The sequence below is a fragment of the Furipterus horrens genome, unplaced genomic scaffold (assembly GCF_987537825.1).
Source record: "Furipterus horrens unplaced genomic scaffold, mFurHor1.1.pri manual_scaffold_9, whole genome shotgun sequence".
Taxonomy (NCBI): domain Eukaryota; kingdom Metazoa; phylum Chordata; class Mammalia; order Chiroptera; family Furipteridae; genus Furipterus; species Furipterus horrens.
The window spans coordinates 52,045,873-52,067,130 of NW_028327179.1; the positions used below are offsets into that span (position 1 = coordinate 52,045,873).

General features: G+C 41.9%; 1 pseudogene; it reads left to right on the forward strand.

The window, feature by feature from the left end:
• Positions 1 to 13,774: 13,774 nt before the first annotated feature.
• Positions 13,775 to 19,730, forward strand: LOC150001739 (ferritin light chain-like; annotated as a pseudogene).
• Positions 19,731 to 21,258: the final 1,528 nt, after the last annotated feature.

Genomic DNA, 21,258 nt, shown 5'->3' on the forward strand with positions numbered 1-21,258 from the left:
ATTTCAATATATGAATGTCCAGACATGGCTATACAAGAAGGTTTAATGAAATAATCAGATACTTGGCCCTTAATGTAGAATCACAGTAAATGGGACAGCTACAAGCACAGAGTAATACAGGTGTGTTATGTGGTGAATTGAACATCCAGCATGGTGCTGACATCAGTGATGTGGTTTTCTGAAATGGTGAAAAACTCTTGCCAAAGTTCAGAATGTAATAGCCAAATCTTCCTTTCATATACATGATAACTTCATTCTTGGAAAGTTCAAGGTATATTAAAATATATAAAAATATTTGTGTTTATTTGTAAAATAAAGTAGTTATTGTTTTTTTCTGGGGTCAGATATATGAACAGGTTTTCTACCCTATGACATCTGATAGGACATTTGAAAGTTTTGTGGAGGTGAAGACTAAGACTTCATTTGACATGAATGTCCCTGATCTCCATGCATTAACATGTGGCCCAATCACTGTGACAATTAACAACATCCTTACACATTTTCAAAACTCTGAGAAGGCAGTACTAACTCTTTGAGAACCCAGTATAGAGGAAAGAGCATTGAACAAGGAGTGGGAGATGAGAGGGATGCTCACTCTGGCTCAAGTCAACTTGCTGGTCTGGGTTTCATTTCCTTACCTGAAAAATGGTATAATCTTGAAGATCTGATGAGTCCTTGTAGGCAGGTATCTTTCTTAGTGCTGGTTGAGAAAGTATAGCTGCTAAGAGCTATAACCATGTCTCCCTCTGCTGGCAGATATAACGATATGATTCTCAACAAAAGATTTCCATCTTTTCAGTGTAGAAGTTGTCCTCTTTTAGAACTTATAAACCACACACCAAATGTTGACCAATTTAAAAAACTAGACAGCCTGTGTTTCAAATGTTGGTTACCTTCTTCATTTTTCTATGTCTTGTGTGTGTGTGTGTGTGTACGTGTGTATAACACAGAATCTCATTTTTTCATCTCTAAATTAAATTCAGACTTCAAACTTTCTGTGATGATCTTCCCTCCTTCCCAAATTCATCTAATTATTACTATTACTATGGTTGTTTCTATTTTTGTAGTTACTTTAAATTATTTTTGGAACAAACAGTTTCTATGTTATTTTTAAAGTATTTTGAAATTATAGTTATAGACGCAAGGTAAAAAGAAAGAAAAGTCAGAAAGAACTGAAGTATTATTGAAGGGTAGAAAATGAAAAATGGAAGTCTCTCCTTCACTCCCATGTCCACATACAGAGACAACCTCTGTTCATAATTTCTGGTTTTAATTCTTTTTTGTTAAAATATATTTTATTGATTATGTTGTTACAGTAGTCCCAAGTTTTTCCCCTTTGCTTCCCTCCACCCAGTACCCCCCTTCCCTGCAGCAATCCCACACCCCTAAGTTCATATCCATGGGCTGTGCATATAAGTTCTTTGGCTTCACCCTTTCCTATATTATTCTTAACTTCCCCCTATCTACTTTGTACCAATCAATTATGCTTCTTAATTCCTGCACCATTTCCCTATTTCTCCCCTTTCCCCCTCCCAGGTGATAACCCTCCAAATGATCCCCATACCTATGATTCTGTTCTATTCTGGTTTGCTTCGTTGGATTTTGTTTCTATTTTTTAGATTCAGTTGTTGATAGTTGTGAGTTCATTGTCATTTTAATGTCCATGATTTTGACCTTCTTTTTCTTAAGGAAGTCTCTTTGACATTTCATATAATAACGCTTGGTGATGATGATCTTCTTTAGCTTTAGCTTGTATGGGAAGTACTTCATCTGCCCTTCCATACTAAATGATAGCTTTGCTGGATAGAGTAATCTTGGTTGTAGCTCCTTGTTTTTCAACACATTGAATTCTACTTGCCAGTCCCTTCTTGCCTGCAAAGTTTCTTTTGAGAAATCAGCTGATAGTTTTATAGAAACCCCTTTGTAGGTAACTGTCTTCTTTTCTCTTGCTGCTTTTTTTAACCTTTGGCATTTCAATTATGATGTGTCTTGGTGTGGTCCTCCTTTGGTCTAGCTTGTTTGGGACTCTCTTTGCTTCCTGGAGTTGTATGTCTATTTCCTTTGCCAAACTTGAGAAATTTTTCTTCATTATTTTCTCACATTAGCTTTCAATTTCTTGCTCTTCCTCTTCTCCTTCTGGCACCCCTATGATTCGAATGTTGGTATGTTTAAAGTTGTCCCAGAGGTTTCTAAGCCACTCCTCTTTTTTTTTTTTCAATTCTTGTTTCCTCATTCTTTACTGGTTGACTGTTTATTTCTTCCTTATGTTCCAAATCATTGATTTGAACCCCAGTTTCCTTCCCTTCATCACTGGTTTTGTGTGGATTTTCCTTCATTTCATTTAGCATAGCCTTCACTTCTTCCCTTATGTATTTGCCATACTTAAGCATATCTGTCAAGCCTGTGAGTATATTTATCACCAGTGTTTTGAACTCTACATCTCTTAGGTTGGCTATCTCCTCATCTGTTAAGTTGGCTATCTCCTCCTTGCTTAGTTCTCCCACTAGAACTTTGATCTGTTCCCTCTTTTGGGCCATACCTCTCTGTCTCCTCATCTTGACAGGCTCTTGTGTTTATTTGCCTCTGTGTCTTAGCTACCTAGCTACCTACCTGTTGCACCTCTTATGTTGTAAGGGATGGAGCCTTAGGTATTCATCAGTATGGGTGACCCGTTTCACCACGTCGTGGTATTGTATGTAGGGGAGGGGCCTGAGAGGGAATAATGTCACTTGCTCAACACTCGCCCCTTTTCCAGGCACTTCTCCCACTTCCGTTTGGGACTGGTGCCTCTCTAGCTGTTGCCTTAGTGGTCGTTCCCAGAGTGAGTCGGTCTGCAGATGTTCCAGGATGATAGGGGCCCTTTAAACAAGTAGACTCTGCTGAGATGCCATCAGTTTCTTCCTCCACCCCAACCCCAACTCATCTGCACAGTCAGAAGCAATGAGGTTTTATTTTCCCTGGCACTGGGACTGTAGCTGCGCGGTCTGGTCTGGTGCTGGCAGTGGCAGTAGGTGTCCCTCCCTACTTTTTAAAACGTGTGACTGTGCTTTCCACTGGCCTGCTGCTGCCGCCACTGTTGCCACCACCACACTGAGTCCTCTTTGCCCCAGCTCCACCCCTCCTACCTGTCTGGATGAGTATTTCTTCTTTATATGTTTGTTTGTTGGACTTCCATGCAGCTCAGTTTTCTGGAACTTCTGGTTGTCTCTGGTTTTGAGGTAGTTGTATTCCTTCTTAGTTGTAGAGAGAGATGCAGTGTGTCTGTCTAAGCCTTCATCTTGGCCAGAAGTCCCTGGTTTTAATTCTTAATTCATTATCATTAGAACATAAAATAAATTCCTTTCTTTTTTTTTTAACCTGACTTACCAACTTTAGACTATTTTTAAAAAGAGTTTATTGGAGAAAAAGAGAGTGAGAAATATTGATGTGAGAGAGAAACATCAATCAGTTGCCTCTCATATGAGCCCGCCCCAACTAGGACCAAACCCGCAACCCAGACATGGAATCACACGGGGAATCAAACCAATGCCTTTTGCTTGGTGGGATGATGCCCAACTACTGAGCCACACCAATCAGAGCTAGACTGTATTTTTTTACTTCTTGGTATATAAATGACTTATTATATTATAATACACTTACCTGTCTCTGCCCATTTACCCCCTAGTGCTTCTAGTTGACTTTTACCAGGATAGTTCTATTTCTTCTAGTCTTTAAATATTATATGAAGTCATCTATTTCTTAAATTATAAATGTCAGATTATATCTATTGATTCCCCAATGAAAAAATCAGTAAATTAATGCATTTATTTTTTATTTCCATTTTTTGCTATAGCATTATCTTCCTTTGTCAAGACATGATATTTATACAGTATTTGTCTACTTAAATCTAAAGTTAAGTTTCCTCTTTTCTAGGGCAAGTGTACGTTTTTTCTTCAGTGCCCTTTTATTTGCTCTTAACAGCTCATCTCTCACTTGATTCAGATCTCAGCTCAGATGCAACCTCCCCAGAGGTGACTTCACTGACCAACTTATCTAAAAAAACAACCTTTACTCTGGCAGTTGTGGCTCAGTTGGTTGGGCATTGTCCTGCAAAATGCAAGGTCACCAGTTTGATTTCTGGTCAAGGGCACATGTTTGGGTTTTGGGTTCAGTCCCCGGGTCAGAATGCATACCAAGCAACCTTGCACATCAATGGATGTTTCTCTCCCATCTTTTTCCATCTCTCTAAAAATAAATAAATAAAATCTTAAAAAAAAAATAACAACCCTTCCCCTCCACCACTTTCACTCTGTTCTCTTACTCTATTTAATTTCCTTCATAGCATTTATCATGATTTAACATTCTATATGTAAGTGTTTACTGTGTGTTTCCTCATGAGAAAGTGAGTCTATGTGGGGAGTTTTGTTGTATTCACTAAATATTCCCAGTGCCAAGAACAGTTTATGGCTCTATAAACATTTGTTGACTGAATGAGTAAATCCTAAAAGAGGAAAAGCACAGAAATATCATAAAAGATGTAATATGCAAGTGTCATTATTATAGAACCAAATAGTGTACTGGAAACAATAAAAAATATATATATATAACACTATGTCAGAGAAGGAAAACTCTGATTCCAAAAAACCTCCGCTGCCTTGCGGCATACCTCTTCAGGGGAAAGGCTAAGGAGAAGGGAAACTCTGACTCCAAACCTGCCTTGCGGCATACCTCCTCAGGGGAAAGGCTAAGGGAGTAAACCCCGACAGAAAATACGGAGCCGGAGTCCCTAAGGCGGTTTGACGTTGTAGTCAACACCGGCAACTCCTGCGGCGCACCTGAAGCCAAGCTGTATTGACTCTGTCTTTCCCCTTGGATCCTTCAGCTGCGAAGAGAGGGGGGGTCTGCTGCATGGGCAACAGCTGGCCCTCCATATCACCCTGCCCAGGCTTTGTAGCTTCACTGGAGAGGACACTCCAGCGTCATCGCAAGATGTCGACTTAACACGGGAGGAGACAGTTACCGGTTATAAGCTCATCCAATTGGCGAAGGAAACGAGCGCCAGGGGTCTCCTCTGATGGTGGGAGAGGTCATCGCACCTCACTGGACAGCTACCGCCCGCCTCAAGCTGGGTAGCCCCCAGCCAATTAGGTGCCGTCTCACCATGGCTCACCTGCCCCACTGGGTGCGTGGGGATCAGAGAGGCGTCTCTTGAAAAGTGGGCCACAAAACACTCGCACCAGGCAATTCCAAGCAAACAAGAAAGAAGCCTCCAGCTCTTCGCCTCGCTAGCTGGAACATCAGGACCATGTGTCCCGGACTTACTGCAGACCTTCCGTGGATCAATGGTGCCAGGAAAACCGCCGTCATCGACAGGGAACTGGCACGACTAAACATCGACATTGCGGCTCTACAGGAGACCCGGTTGGCCGACAACGGAACTATCAGAGAAACCAACTACACCTTCTACTGGCAAGGGAAGTCTCCGGACCAACCAAGACAGCACGGTGTTGGGTTCGCTGTGAAGAACACGCTTGTTAACTCCATAGAGCCACCCACAGGAGGCACAGAGAGATTACTTACCCTCCGACTGTCAACAACTTTCGGCCCAGTCAGCATTCTTAGCTCGTATGCCCCAACCCTCTGCGCCACCACTGAAGAGAAAGAACAGTTCTACCATGCACTGGACGAAGCATTATCCAAGATCCCCAGAAGTAATGCTCTTTATCTCCTTGGAGACTTCAACGCAAGAGTAGGAGCCGACCACATGGCCTGGCCCACCTGCCTCGGAAACTTTGGGAGAGGAAAGATCAATGAGAATGGTCAGCGACTGCTTGAGCTTTTGTGTCACCACGGCCTGTGCGTGACAAACACATTCTTCAAGTGCAAAGAGATCCACCAGGTGTCATGGAGGCACCCCCGCTCCCGCCACTGGCACCAGCTTCACCTCATCATCACCAGAAGAACGGATATTGGCAGCACCCTCCTCACCCGCAGCTACCACAGTGCAGACTGCGACACGGACCATGCCCTCGTGGTAAGCAAGGTGCGCATAATGCCGAAGAGGTTGCACCACTCCAAGATGAAGGGTCGCCCACGCATCAACACCAGTTGTGCCAGCAACCCAGTTAAGACCCAGCAATTCATCAACAGGATGGAAGATGCACTCGGCGAGGGAATGGCGGCAGATGACATTATCGAATCCAATTGGCCACGTCTCCGCGACGCCATATACAACTCCGCCATTATTGCTTACGGGAAGAAAGAGCGGAAGAACGCTGACTGGTACGAGGCTCACTGGGAAGAAATGGAACCCGTGATCGAGGCTAAGAGGAAGGCCCTACTGGCTTACAAGGCCATGCCCACTCCCAGTACACTTCAAGCTCTACGGGCTGCCAGGAACAAAGTCCAGAAGACCGCCCGCCACTGTGCCAACACCTATTGGCTAAACCTGTGCAGAACCATCCAGGAAGCCGCCGATATAGGCAACGCACGAGGAATGTATGAGGGTATCAAGAAGGCAACAGGCCCAATCCCCTCCAAGATCGCCCCCCTTAAGTCCAAGACAGGTGAGGTCATCACTGACCAGGAACAGCAAATGCGGCGGTGGACCGAGCACTGCCTCGAGCTGTACGCGACGAGGAACACCGTAACAGACACTGCTCTTAACGCCATCCCAGACCTACCAGTCATGGAGGAGCTAGACACCCCACCTACTGTGGCAGAGCTCGGCAAAGCCATTGACCGCCTTGCTTGCGGGAAAGCACCAGGAAGCGACGGAATCCCTCCAGAAATCCTAAAGAGCGGGAAACCAGTCCTGCTACAGCCGCTCCACCATCTACTCTGTCTCTGCTGGAAGGAGGGTTACATCCCCCAGGATATGAGAGACGCCAACATTATCACCATGTACAAGAACAAAGGAGACCGCAGCGACTGCAACAACTACCGGGGCATCTCTCTCCTCAGCGTCGTCGGCAAAGTATTCGCCCGGGTCGCTCTTGCCCGCCTGCAGACCCTTGCTTCCCGCGTCTACCCAGAGTCCCAGTGTGGCTTCAGAGCTGGCTGATCAACAGTGGACATGATCTTCTCCCTACGTCAGCTGCAGGAGAAGTGTCATAAGCAGCATAAACCACTCTACCTCGCCTTTATCGACCTCACGAAGGCGTTTGATCTGGTCAGTTGAAGCGGACTCTTCAGCTTGCTACGGAAGATTGGCTGTCCACCACATCTGCTTGCTGTGGTCATGTCCTTTCACGACAACATGCACAGCACGGTGTCCTACAACGGTGCAACCTCTGAGGCCTTCCCAGTCAGCAGCGGAGTAAAGCAGGGCTGCGTCCTCGCGCCTACGCTGTTCGGAATCTTCTTCTCCATGCTCCTCCAATACGCCTTTAAGGACTGCAGCGAGGGTGTCTTTATTCACACCAGATCCGATGGCAAGCTCTACAACCTGGCCCGTCTACAAGCCAAGACCAAAGTCAAAGAGGTGCTCATCCGTGAGATGCTCTTCGCCGACGACGCAGCCTTGACATCACACTCCGAAGAGGGACTCCAGCAGCTAGTCACTTGCCTTTCCCACGCATGCAAGGAGTTCGGACTAGCCATCAGCCTGACGAAGACGAACGTTATGGCTCAAGGCACGGGGACTCCCCCATGCATCACCATCGACGGATACACCCTGGAGGTTGTCAACGACTTCACTTACCTCGGGTCCACCATCTCGAGCTCTCTGTCAGTTGACTTGGAGGTCAACCGGAGAATCGCCAGGGCAGCCAGAGTTATGGCCAAACTGAACCGGCGAGTGTGGAACAATTCCAGCCTCACTGAGAAAACCAGATTGCGCATCTACCAAGCCTGCGTACTCAGCACTCTCCTCTATGGCAGCGAGACGTGGACCACCTACGCAAGGCACGAAAGGAAACTCAACAGCTTCCACATGAGGTGCCTGCGACGCGTCCTGCATGTCGCCTGGCAGGATAAGGTCCCCAACACCGAGGTGCTGAAGCGAGCCAACATGAGCAGTTTGCATGCAGTTCTTAGCGAGAGACGCCTCAGGTGGCTCGGCCATGTCAAAAGAATGGATGCAGGCCGTATTCCCAAAGACCTCCTCTACGGCGAGCTAGCAGAAGGCCAGAGGATGACAGGGCGCCCAAAACTGCGGTTCAAAGACATCTGCAAAAAGGATATGACACAATGCTCCATCAATCTCAACACATGGGAAGTTCAAGCAGACGACCGCCTAGCCTGGAGGCTCGCGGTCAGGCAAGGTACGTCACGCGCAGAGGCTGCGCGCAACGAGGAGGCGGTCCAGAAAAGATCGAGGCGGAAGCAGCGTCAACAGCAGCAACAACAGTCATCTGCCTTCACCTGTAACAAGTGCGGCAGGGATTGTCACTCCCGAGTCGGACTGCACAGCCATTCTCGGCGGTGCAGATAGACTCTCAAGAAGCTACGCCATCGTCTCTCGAGACGGACGGCTGCCGATGATGAACACTATGTAATTAGCAGTTTCGTAATCAAAGGAGAATCTTCCAAATATCAATTTCTAATATATCATATTTTTAAAAAATTTATGTATTTATTTTTAGAGAGAGGGGAAGGGAGGGAGAAAGAGAGGGAGAGAAACATCATTGTGGTTGCCTCTTGCGCACTCCCAACTGGGGACCTGGCCCACAACCCAGGCATGTGCCCAACCTGGGAATCAAACCCTTTGGTTTGCAGGTCAGCACTCCATCCACTGATCCACACCAGCCAGGGCTCTAATATATTGTCTTTTATTTCTACTATCATTAATTGTATTGTATTGTACTTTAATTTCCAACTGCTACTTCTATGCCGTCTTTCTTTTTGGATTTATTTTGATTTTGCTGGAGAATCATATCTCAGGTAGGGAGACAGACTTTTTGAATATCTCTGTTTCTAAGAGATCTTTATTTTGCCTTCATATTTGATTTATGCCTTAGTAAGTATAGAATTTTAAGTTCTAACACTTTTCTTCTCAATCTTTGAAGACATTGCTTCAATATATTCCAGCGTTTGGTGATGAGAAACCTGAAATAGTCTGATTTGTATACTGTGTAAGTGCCATGATTTTAATCTCCCTCTCTGGGAGATTTTTGGGTTTCGGCAATTTCATAAGAATGTATGAACCTTTCTAATTAGTCCTGCTTGTTATTTGATGAATTATATTTTTCTTGTTAGAAGAAATTTTCTATTACTTATTTCCCCACTCTTGCATCTTTATTCTCTCCTCCTTTACATTGATACTTCACCTACTGTCTTTTTTATTTCTGTTCTGAGAGGCTTCCTCTGCTTTGTCCTCCCAATTATTCAGCTATCAGCTAATCCACTTTATCATTCTCTAATCTATTATGTTTTGTTGGCAATGCCCTTTAAGTTGTCTGATTTATCATTCATTGAAAATTTTTTGTTTGATAAATGTACTACCCACTGATGACAGTAGTCCCGCTTTCTCTGTGGGGGATATGTTCCAAGACCCCCAGTGGATGCCTGAAACATACATACTTATGATGAAGTTTAATTTATACAGTAGGCTTAGTCAGAGATTAATAACAATATCTAATGACAAAATAGAGCAATTACAACAATTACTGTAATAAGTTATGTGAATGTGGTCTCTGTCAAAATATCTTATTGTATTCACCTTTCTTTTTGTGATGATGTGAGATGATAAAATGCCTAAGTGATGAGATGAAGTGACACAAATGACATAGGCATTGTGGTATAACATTAGGCTCCTACTGACCTTCTAACTATGTATCAGGAGGATTATCTGCTTTGGGTGGTCCTGGATCATTAAGCCATGACAATTGACCATGGGTAACTGAAACCCAGTGAGAGCGGACAAGAGGGGACTGCTACATACTAATTAGGATATTGTGAATTTTTTTCCTGTTTCTAGAGTAATCTATGTCTCCTTTGGGGTCCTTTATTTAGTTTATCTGTCTTGGTCCCTTGTTCATGCTACTGCTACCTTTCCTCTTACATGGTGAGCTCTGACATTCACTGAGATGTTGGAGCCAAGGCCTCCATTAGTTAGTCTAGGTTGCAGTTAGTGTAGGTTTTTTAAGGAGTGATCATCTCTGTCTTTAAGTGTGCCTTCCAGCATACCTCATTAAAAGATGTGTGGGTGAGGAGCCAGCAGGGAGGCTGTGGAATTCCACAATCACCAAATTAAAAAGGGCTGTACTTTGGATGGAACATATTTAGTGTGTTTCTCTCCTAAGCAGAGCTGATTTTCCCTCCTCCCTACCCACATCTTCTGTGGAGTTCTGAAGTCAGCTCAGGCTCTGCTCTTCTTCACCCAAGCATGAAATACTCCACGGGGTACCCTCCTTAGGCCACCTACCCACATTCTTTAGAGAACTGTTCGCTGGCTTTACACAAAGAGCAAAAGCACTTGGAACTGAGCCTAATGCTTTACAAAATGCTCAACAAATATTTGTTGAATGAATAAATGATAGAACAAAAGGAGGGAGAGGACCAACTGCCTCTGCAATTTCAAGTATGCTTCTTTAATGAATTACCCTGAAGATGGCTTCCAGGCCAGCCCTGCTTTTTGTATTTTTTAAATTGAATTTATTGGGTGACATTGGTTATTAAAATTATATAGATTTCAGGCATACAATTCTATAGTACATCATCTGTATATTGTACTGTGTATTCACCACCCCACCTTTATGTTTGTTGATTTCAAACTTGGCAATTGCCAGGATTCCCTTCAATTTCCTCTTTTTTTTCTCTTTCAATGTGATCCCACATGCTCACTCTCTCCCATGATTCCTTAATTCAACGAGACCTTGGGAGAGGAAGAACACAGATGCATGTGCTCAGTCTGCCATATTAAACCAGAAGTATATCTGAAAGTACAGCTACTAAAAAAAAATGGTAGTGTAAAATATTTGTTGAGTCCTCACAGGATAGAAAGTAGGAAATTTAGTACAGATTTTTTTACTTATCACATATTGATATTTTATTTGGAAATGAGGAAAATAATGACATAAGTTAATTGAAAACTTGTTGAAAATTAGTGAAAAATGAGTTAAAGATTTCTTGCCTATGTTTTTAATAGAATCACAAAAATTTAATATAGTACCCACTTAATATATTTTCATTGAAGAAAAGGAATGATCATGAATAATAAATGATATTTCAGGACTTCCAAGGAAAGTACAGTTTTATCAGTTCAATATAAAATTCATTTCAAATAAATTTAGCTTTTAAAGAGAAAGGAAGTACAGAGACTAATAAGTGGAAAAGGAAGTTGCAGCATAATATTATTCACATATTATACATCCATTAAAAATGTGTGTATATATATTCACATGTAGATACAGATATATGCACACATATATACAGCAAAAAAAAAAAAGAAAAGAAAAGAAATCACACCAAACTGCTAACAGTAGCTATTTTAGGAGGTTTAGGATTAATACAATTTATTCTGAGTAGGAGGGACTAATTATATATGATATATGTTTAATTTGAAAAATTCATACTGGGGGACTTTCAGTTCACTTCTGATTTGTTTGGAAATTATCACTCATGTCTTTACACAAAAAAAGCTGAACTGAAAATTAATGACTTTAATGACTTTTCTTGGAGCCATGAGAGAAATTATGTTGCAAGAAAAACCGTCACCTCAGAATCTGGAGAGACAGAACACAGAGAATCACAGATTAGATGACCTTATCTGGAACAAAAGCTGCTGGAACCATAAACTAGTAGAAAAACCAAAATGGTAATTTTGATGAATTGCTAGAGGCTGGGTGTGGACTAGCATTAGAGTGAGACTTTCTACAGGCCTCAGTCTTAACTTCCAGGAACCCCACTAGGTTTTCTTTATGAAGAGCCAAGAAGAAACACTTGGGTTTCTGGCAGGCGGAGAGGAAAATAACTCTTCTGAAATATGCCCAGTGTTCTCCATAACAAAGGCCTGCACAGCGGGAGAAAAATACTTTACCAGAGCCTTATCTGACTTGGGGAAAGGGAAATTACCTAAATGAGGCCCCCTCTAGCCTTCTTTGCTCACCTAATAGGAAAAAAAGCTGAGAAACACATGTAGAAGTCACAGCTCAGGGACATAGGTCCACAAAGAGACTGAGATTTAACCATAGGATTATAGAACACTTCCCCAATCCCTTACCACATCAACAGAGCTGCAGTATGAAAACAGTGAATTTCAGCTGAAAGATCTGCAGGATGCATATTCTACTTAAGGAGTTTTTAGGGAATTGTAAAGACAGGAGAGATAAAAAGGACACTATAGGGAATGAAAGCCTCTAACACCTACAGCTACAGCAAATATGAAACACAAATCAATTCCTAGCCAGATTAACATAAAACCTCCCACTGAACACCTACTTATCTCAGTTCTTTTACCTGATACATGACATCTGGTTTTCAACAAAAATGTATAAGACATACAAAGATTTAAGGTAAAAAAAAAAAAAAAAAAAAAACAGTCTGATAGGGCACAGAGTTTGGAATTTAAAATAACTATGATTGTTCTGGTTGGGTGACCCAGTTAGTTGGATTGTTGTCCTGGACACCAAAAGGTTGCGGGTCCGATCCCCAGACAGGGCACATACCTACATAGCAGGTTCAATTCCTTGTCAGGATGCATATGGACGGCAGCTAATCAATGTTTCTCTCTCACATCAATGTTTCTCTCTCTCTCTCCCCAGCCCACCCCTTCTAGTCTCTTTAAAACCAGTAAAAACATACCCTCAGGTGAGGATTTTAAAAAAATAGCTATGATTACTATTAAAGGTTCTAATAGAAAAAGTAGGTAACATGCAAGAACAAACCATTAATGTAAGCAGATGAAAACATTAAGAAAGAATAAAAAAGAAATGCTATAAATTAAAAAAAACGACAACACTGTAACAGAAATAAACACTGCCTTAGATGGGGTCATCAATAGCCCGGATGCAATCAAAAAAAGAATCAGTGATCTTGGAGTTATGTTAATAGAAAGTTCCCAAACTGAAATACAAAAAAAAAAATAATAATAAAAAAATGAATTCAGATGAAACAATAAAACTTAGAATAAAATATCTAAGAATTATGGGGCAATTTCAAAAAGATCTAATATATATGTAATTAGAATGCCAGAAGAAAAAAGAGAGGACAGAGCAGAAGAAATATTTGAAGTAAAAATGGTCAAGACTGTCCCAAAATTAATGACAGACACCAAACCACAGTCTCAGGAAACCAAGCAGAGAACATCAAGCAGAATAGATAACATAAAAGCTACACCTAAGCACATCATCTTCAAACTACAGAAAACCAAAGACAAAGAAAATTACAAAAGAAGCCACAGAGGGAAAACAATACCTTACCTACAGAGGAACAAGATAAAATTACACTGACCTTCTCATCAGAATTCATGAAAGTAAGAAGAGGGCAGAATAAAATATTTCATGTGTTGAAAAAAAATTTACCAACTTAGAATGCTATATGCAGTGAAATCATACTGCAAAAATGAAGGTGAAATGAAGACTTTCTTAGGCAAAACAAATAAACAAACAGAGAATTCATTGCCAGCAGACTTGTCTTACAAGAAATGATAAAAGAAGTTACCTAGAAAGAAGAAAAATTACACAGGTCAGAAATGCAAATATACATAAAGAAAGGAAGACCATTGGAGAAGGAATAAATAACCATGAAACATAACCTTTTACATTTCTTATTCTTAATTGATCTAATAGATAACTCTGTTTAAAGTAATAATAGTAACAGTAGATTGGGTGATTATAGTGTATGGAAAAGTGAAATGGTCCTGGCCAGGTAGCTCAGTTGGGTAGAGCATGGTCCCCATACTCCAAGGTTGCAGGTTAGATTCCTTGTCAGGGCACATACAAGAATCAATGAATGAATGCATAAATAAGTGGAGCAACAAATCAATGTTTCTCTCTCTCTCTTCCCTTTCCCTTCTCTCTCTAAAATTAATCAATAATTTTTTTTAACTTTAAAAACACTATTATACAGTACCTATACTATCCACAAAGTACCTGCACTATCCATGAAGCCTCATAGTGTTATCTGAAAGTAAACTTAGATTAGTTACACATGTATATTGTAAATTTTAGGATAATTAATATAATTATTTATTAAATAAGGAGAAAATTGATATGTTGAGAGAGGAGAGAAAGTAGAATCATGCAATGTTTAATAAAACCACGAGAGGCTGAAAAGGAATGAAAAATAAGTACAACAAATTGAAAAAAATAGATATTAATCCTACTATATCAATATTCAACTTAAATGTGAATTATCCAAATATACCAATTAAGAAACAGATATTGTCAGATTGGATCTAAAAAACAAGATCCAAATCTATATTGTCTAAAAGAAACCCACTTTAAATATAAAGACATAGGTTAAAACCAAGAGATGGAAAAAGATATACCATGCTAACATTAAGTTTTTAAAAAACTGAGTAGCTACATTAATTTCAGACAAAGTAGACTTTAGAGGAAGAAAAATTATCAAAGATGAGGGGCATTATGTAGTTATAAGGGGTCAATTCTTCAAGAAGATATAACAGTCTGAAATATGTATGCACCTAACAACAGTGCATCAAAATATGTGAGATAAAACTGATAGAAATGAAACAAGGAAAAGAAAAATTTACTATTATTGTCAAAGACTTCAACCTTCCTATTTAGTAATGAATAGATCCAAAGGCAGAAAATCAGTAAAGATATAGTTGACCTGAACAGCACCATCAATCAGCTTGATCTGAGATTTATAGAATATTTCATCCAAAACCAGCTGAACACACATTCTTCTCAAGCTCACATGGAATCCTCACCAAGATAACTCAAATTCTAGGCAATAAAACCAACTTAAAGGAATTTTTTTTAAAAAAGGAAATCAGATAAACTATGTTCTTAGACCACAATAAAATGAATAGAAATCAGCAACAGAAAGAAAGCTGGAAAATCTCTACATATTTTGAGATTAAAAAAAGGTAAATAACATATTGGTTAAAGAAGAAGTCACCAGAAAAGTGTAAAAATATTTTGAACTAAATGAAAATGAAAATACTGAAACCAGAAAAGCCAGTGTTCGTGCTGCCTGTCATCTCCAGACCCAATAAGCAGAGACAGCGATTGAATCTTTATGGGTGCTTTATTCAGATGGTCAGCAATCTGAGAAGACAGCCAGTTTGTACCTTAACAGACTGTCTTAAATTCCATTATAAACAGATCCTTTTTATAAGGAGAAGAAAAGTGTAGGTAAGGAGTTTGGAATTCAGGTAAAAGTAAATTGGATAAGAGCTGCAGCATTCTTTCATCTATGTCCTGGGCAGTGGTCCTTGTGCCCTGGGCAGTGGTCATCTCACCCTGGAGTACAATGGCTCAGATAGCATCTTGATTGCTTGAAGTCCTCCTGAGGCACAAAGCTGAAACTGCTTCTGGTTTCCTGGAGTCAAGGTGGGTCATACTTCCAGTTCCTGAAACAATAGATTTTTACATACATTGATTACTAAGCTTATTAATTGTTACCTGAAACTAAAATTTTCCAACATTTGAATTCCCCATCAATAAAATTTATCAAAATTTGTGGGATATAACAAAACAGTGTTTAGCAGAATTATTTTATTTTATTTTTTTAAATGTTTTATTGATTATGCTGTTACAGTTGTCCCAATTTCTTTTCCCTCTGCTCTCCTCCACCCAGTGACCCCCCTCCCTCCAGTTGTCCCCCCATTTAGTCCATGCCCATTGGTTGTGCATATAGTTCTTCTCAATATTTTCATGTCTACTGCTCTACCTCCTATGGTTCTTAATTCCTGCATCATCTCCCTCCATTTTCCCCCTTTACCCTCCCTGCTGACTTTCCCCCTATATGTTCCCCATACATATAATTCTTTTTCCACTCTCATTGCCTACTTAGTTTGCCTTTGTTTTGATTCCCTAGCTTCTGTTGGTTGTTGTGATACAATTTTCATTTTAATGTTCATAGTTTTGATCCTCCTTCTTCTAAACAAGTCCCTTTAACATCTCATATAACAGTGGTTTGGATCTGATGAACTCCTTCAGGTTTACTTTGTCCTGGAAGCACTTTCTCTGCCCTTCTATTCTGAATGACAGCTTCGCTGGATAGAGTTATTGTGACTGTAGGTTTTTGATTTTCATTACTTTGAATATTTCTTGCCAGTCCCTTCTTGTCTGCAGAGTCTCCTTTGAGAAATCAGCTGATAGTCTAATTGGGACCCCTTTGTACATAATTCTCTTCTCTCTTGCTGCTTTTAAGATTCTCTCTTTATCTTTAATTTTTGACATTTTGATTATAATGTATCTTGGTGTGGTTCTCCCTGGGTCCAGTTTATTTGGAACTCTCTGTGTTTCCTGGACCTGTAAATCTATTTCCTCCTGCAAGTTAGACAAGTTCTACTTCATTATCTTTTCACATAATCTTTCAATTTCTAGTCCTTCTTCTTCACCTTCTGACAACCCTATCATGTGAACGTTTGCTCTCTTATAGTTGTCCCAGAGGTTTCTGAGCTTCTCCTCATTTTCCTCACTTTTTGTTTCCTCTTTCTGCACTGGTTGACTGTTCCTTCCCTATGTTCAGATTTGTTGATTTGATCCCTGGTTTTCCTTCCCTCACCACTTGTTTCATATGTGTTTTCATTCATTTCAGCAGGACTAGTCTTCATTCCTTCCCCGTCTTGATTAAGTTCTGCTCTTATTTCTGTAAGATGTCTTATAACTATAACTCGGAACTGAGCCTCAGAAAGATTATCTATCTGTTCGTCTGTTAATTCATGTATTTGCTTTCTGGTCAGCTGCATGATTGGAATCTCTTATCATTATCCCTGCCATCCTGACAGTTTTTGCTTTACCTTTACTTCTTGGGCAGGGCTTGGAGCCCCGTGCACTCGTCACTACTGGGTGACCCTTCTCACCACACTGTGGTGCTTTGTGTGGGGGTGGGGGTTCAAGATGGATTCCTGCCGTTCCCTCTCTGCTGAGAGACTGGGAGCCTCCTCCTCCATTCCCATGCCCTCTGGGCCTCCCAGTCCAAGGCAATGGGGGTTTGCCTTTCCCGGCATTGGAATCGCGAGCTGACGGGTTTGATCTATAGCCAGAGGTGCTCCCCAGGTGCTTTTCGCCTCCCCTTAAATACAGGAGTCTGTGCTTACCGCAGTCCTGCTGCTCGTTGCTGCAGCTGCCACCCCAGTGCAGCTTTATCTCTCTGCCCTGGCTTTGCCCCTCCTACTCATCTAGATGAGCACCACTTGTTTATAACTTCATATGTTGGACTTCCATGTAGCTTTATTTTCTGGAACTTCTGGTTATTTCTGGTTTTGTGGTAGTTGTAGTCCTTCTTAGTTGTGGAGGGAGACAGAGCGTGTCAGTCTAGGCCTCCATCTTGGCCAGAAGTCTCTTAGCATAATATTTAACATTAAATACATATGATGTTTTCTATGTATAAATACATAGAAAAGAAGTATTAAAATCCATAATTTAAGCTTCCATATAAAGAAAATAGAGAAAGGAAAGCAATTTATGTCTAAAGCAAGCAAAGAAAAGAAATAGTAAAAAAAATAGAGCAGAATTCAGTGAAATAAAAAACAGTAAAACAATTGAGAAGAGCAATGAAACTAAAGGCTGATTGTTTGAGGAAAATGATAGGGGACATCTGGTCAAGATGGCAGCATAGGTAAACACGGCTTCCTCCTTGCACAACCACATCATAATTATAACTAAATTATAGAACAACCATCACTCAGAACCATCAGAAGTCAAGTTGAATGGAAGTCTAACAACTATGGGATTAAGGAAATCACATTCATCCAGATTGGTAGGAGTGCAGGAGACACGGAATGGGCTAGTCCTCCATACACGTGTGGTAGATAAAATTCAGGAGGGATTTCTTAAGAGTGAGGAGACTGAGCCCAGAACCAGGCCCCACAGCCCAGGGTTCTAGTGCCAGGAAGATAAATCACCATAACTTCTGGCTGCCAAAACCAGCAGGGATTGAGTCAGTGGAAGAAACTGCTGAAGCCTCAAGCAGTTCCTCTTAAAGAACCCACACACAAACTTACTCAGACTCACACTCTCTGAGCTCCAGCACCAGGGTAGCAGCTTGAAAGGCACCAGTGGAATATAGGGAGAAACTGAAGTGGCTGGCATCAACATGAGAGCTAGGGGACAGCTTACTCCCAGACAGGAAGGTGTGCAGAGCCACAGAATAGGCAGGCGGGTGCCATATCTGAGACTCCATAAACCTGGCTAACACTGTTTGCCCTGCCCTGGAGATTCCCTGAAGCTCTGTCTGACCCAGCTTACAGTTGTTAACAGATTTTCCATATAAACGGTTGGCCTTGGCTCAAGCTTCACAACTTCCCAAATCCTTTCAAACAGACAACAGCTGTCTTCAGTGGGCCCCCAGCCCCCATACCTCTTACCCAGTGGACCCAGGCATAGCACTAGCAGCAGCCAGCTTAGATTCACAGCTTGGCCTCCCCTCAAAATCTCCAAGCCCAGCACAAGTAGCAACCATCTCAAATTGCCCTACAGCTCAGGCAGGGTGGCCCTGGGCAAAGCACAGGTGGGGCTGACCTTGGCCTGCACCATCCAGAAAATCCCAGGGTCAGCACACCCAGAGGACAGCTACAGACCACACTGGAGCACCACCACCCTGCCCCTGAACAGCTGATCCTCCATGGAGGGCAGTGGTTGGTAATCAGCAGTCACAGCCAATCTTTGCAACTGACTGGCCTGGGTAAATCCCTCCCGCTGACATGCAAACAATAACAAGTCTTAACTACAAGAGAAGGGTGTACTCAGCCCATATGAAGGGCTCACCTCAAGTACCAGTGGCTGTACCACTGGACCCTATAGGACACCTACTACATTAGGCCACACTACCAAGACATGGAGTCAAAGCAGCTCTATCTAATAGATAGACACAAACGCAGGAAGGCTGCCAAAATGAGGAGACAAAGAAATATGGCCCAAATGAAAGAACAGACCAAAACTCCAGAAAATAAAACAAAACGGGGCCTTCTGCAGTCCTGGCATCTGACTCTTGCTTCAACAGGATTTGGATGAAACAGATCTAGGGACGCACCTTCTTTCCAACTACCCTCCAACTTCTTTACTAGTCACCACCTTTAGAATGACCTCAGCCTCCAAGACCAGCCAAGACTGTTTTTTTTTTTATCTTAAATGTTCATTGCCGAACAACCATGAGCTCCCAAATTTGTCAGAAACTATTCCACCGAGGTGGAGGCTGCCATCAACCACCTGCCCAAACTGCATCTGCAGTCCTCTTACACCTACCTCTCTCTGGGCTCCTATTTTGACTGGGACAATGTGGCTCTGCAGGGCGTGAGCCACTTCTGAGAGTTGGCCAAGGAGAAGTGTGAAGGCGCCGAGTGTCTCTTAAAGCTGCAAAAACCAGCACAGAGGCCTCATTCTCTTTTAGGGTGTAGTGAAGCCTTTCCAAGATGAGTGGGGTAAAACCAAGGACACCATGGAAGCCACCTTGGCCTTTGGGAAAAACCTGAACCAGGCCCTTTTGGATCTGCATGCTGTGGGTTCTGCTTGCACAGACCCTCATCTCTGTGACTTCCTGGAGAAGCACTTCCTGGATGAGGAGGTGAAACTCATCAAGAAGATGGGCAACCACCTAACATCCGTAGGCTGGCCAACCCCCAGTCTGGGATGGATGAGTATCTCTTCGAAAGGCTCACCGTGAAGTATGACTAAGAAGCCTTTGGAGCCCAGAGCCTTTGAGGAGCCCCTCTGCATTTTCCTAGTATCAGGCTTTTGTCTGAGCTTCTCCCTGAAACCATTAGACATCGTTTTAACCACTCTGGAGCCCTCTCCCATGCATTGGACCAACAGAAACAATTAAGATTTCTGCATGGAAAAAAAAAACAACAACATCCAGGAAAAGAACTAAACAAAAGAGAGATAAGCAATCTATCAGAATCAGAGTTCAAAGCACTGGTTATAAGGATGCTCAAGGAACTTAGTGAGGACCTCAACAGCATAAAAAGGATCCAGTCAGAAATGGAGGACACACTAATTGAAATAAAGAACAATTTACAGAGAAACAATAGTAGAGTGAATAAAGCTGAGAGTCAAACCAATGATTTGGAACATAAGGAAGCAAAAACCAACCAATCAGAACAACAAGAAGAAGAAGAAAAAAAAAAAAAAATCCCCTGGAGGGTAGTATAAGCAGCCTCTGGGACAACTTCTGGTGTTCCAACATTTGCAACCTCATTTTTTTTGGACTCTTTTTTTCTTCTTGTTGTTCTGATTGTTTTTTGCTTCCTAATGTTCCATATCATTGATTTGATTTTAGGCTTCATCCACTCTACTGTTGTTTCCCTATAAATGTTCTTTATTTCAATTAGTGTATCCTTCTTTTCTGACAGAATCTTTTTTATACTGTTGAGGTAATCACTAAGTTTCTTGAGCATCCTTATAATCAATGTTTTAAATTCTGCATCTGATAAACTGCTTATCTCCATTCATTTAGCTCTTTTCCTGGAGTTTTGATCTTTTCTTTCATTTGGACCATGTTTCTTTGTCTCATTTTGGCAATCTGAGATGGTTGCTACTTGTGCTGAGCTTGGAGATTCTGAGGAGAAGCCAAGCTGTGAATCTAGATTGGCTGCTGCTACTACCAGGCCTCAGGGCCACTAAGCAAGAGGTATGGGGGTGGGGGCTCACTGAAGCAAACTATTGCTTGTTTGAGAGGATTTAGGAAGCTGTAAAGCATGAGCCAAGACCAGCCATTCATATGGAAAAGCCACTATTAACAGCTTGGGTGGGCCTGTAAGTTGGGTGGGGCAAAGTCTCAGGGGAGCTCCAGGATGAGGCAAACAGTATTAACCAGGTGGATGGAGTCTTTAATATGGCACCGCCTGCAGGCTCTGTGGTTCTGTGGGGGAAGGGTTCAAAAAAGAGACAGTGGCTTCTGCCAGCCTTTCTGTCTGAGAGAAAGCTTTTCCCCAGCTCTCATGTTGATGCCAGTCACTTCAGTTTCTCCTTGTATGCCACTGATGCCTTTCAAGCTGCTACCCCAGTGCTGTAGCTCAGAGTGAGTTGAGTCTGAATAGGTAAGTTCATGTGTGGATTCTTTAAGAGGAACTGCTTGGGGCTGCAGCAGTTTCTTCCACCAACTCCATCCCTGCTGGTTTTTACAGCCAGAAGTTATGTGGTCTTATATTCCTGGCACTGGAACCCTAAACTTGGGGAGACTGGTGTGGCGCTGGTACTCATT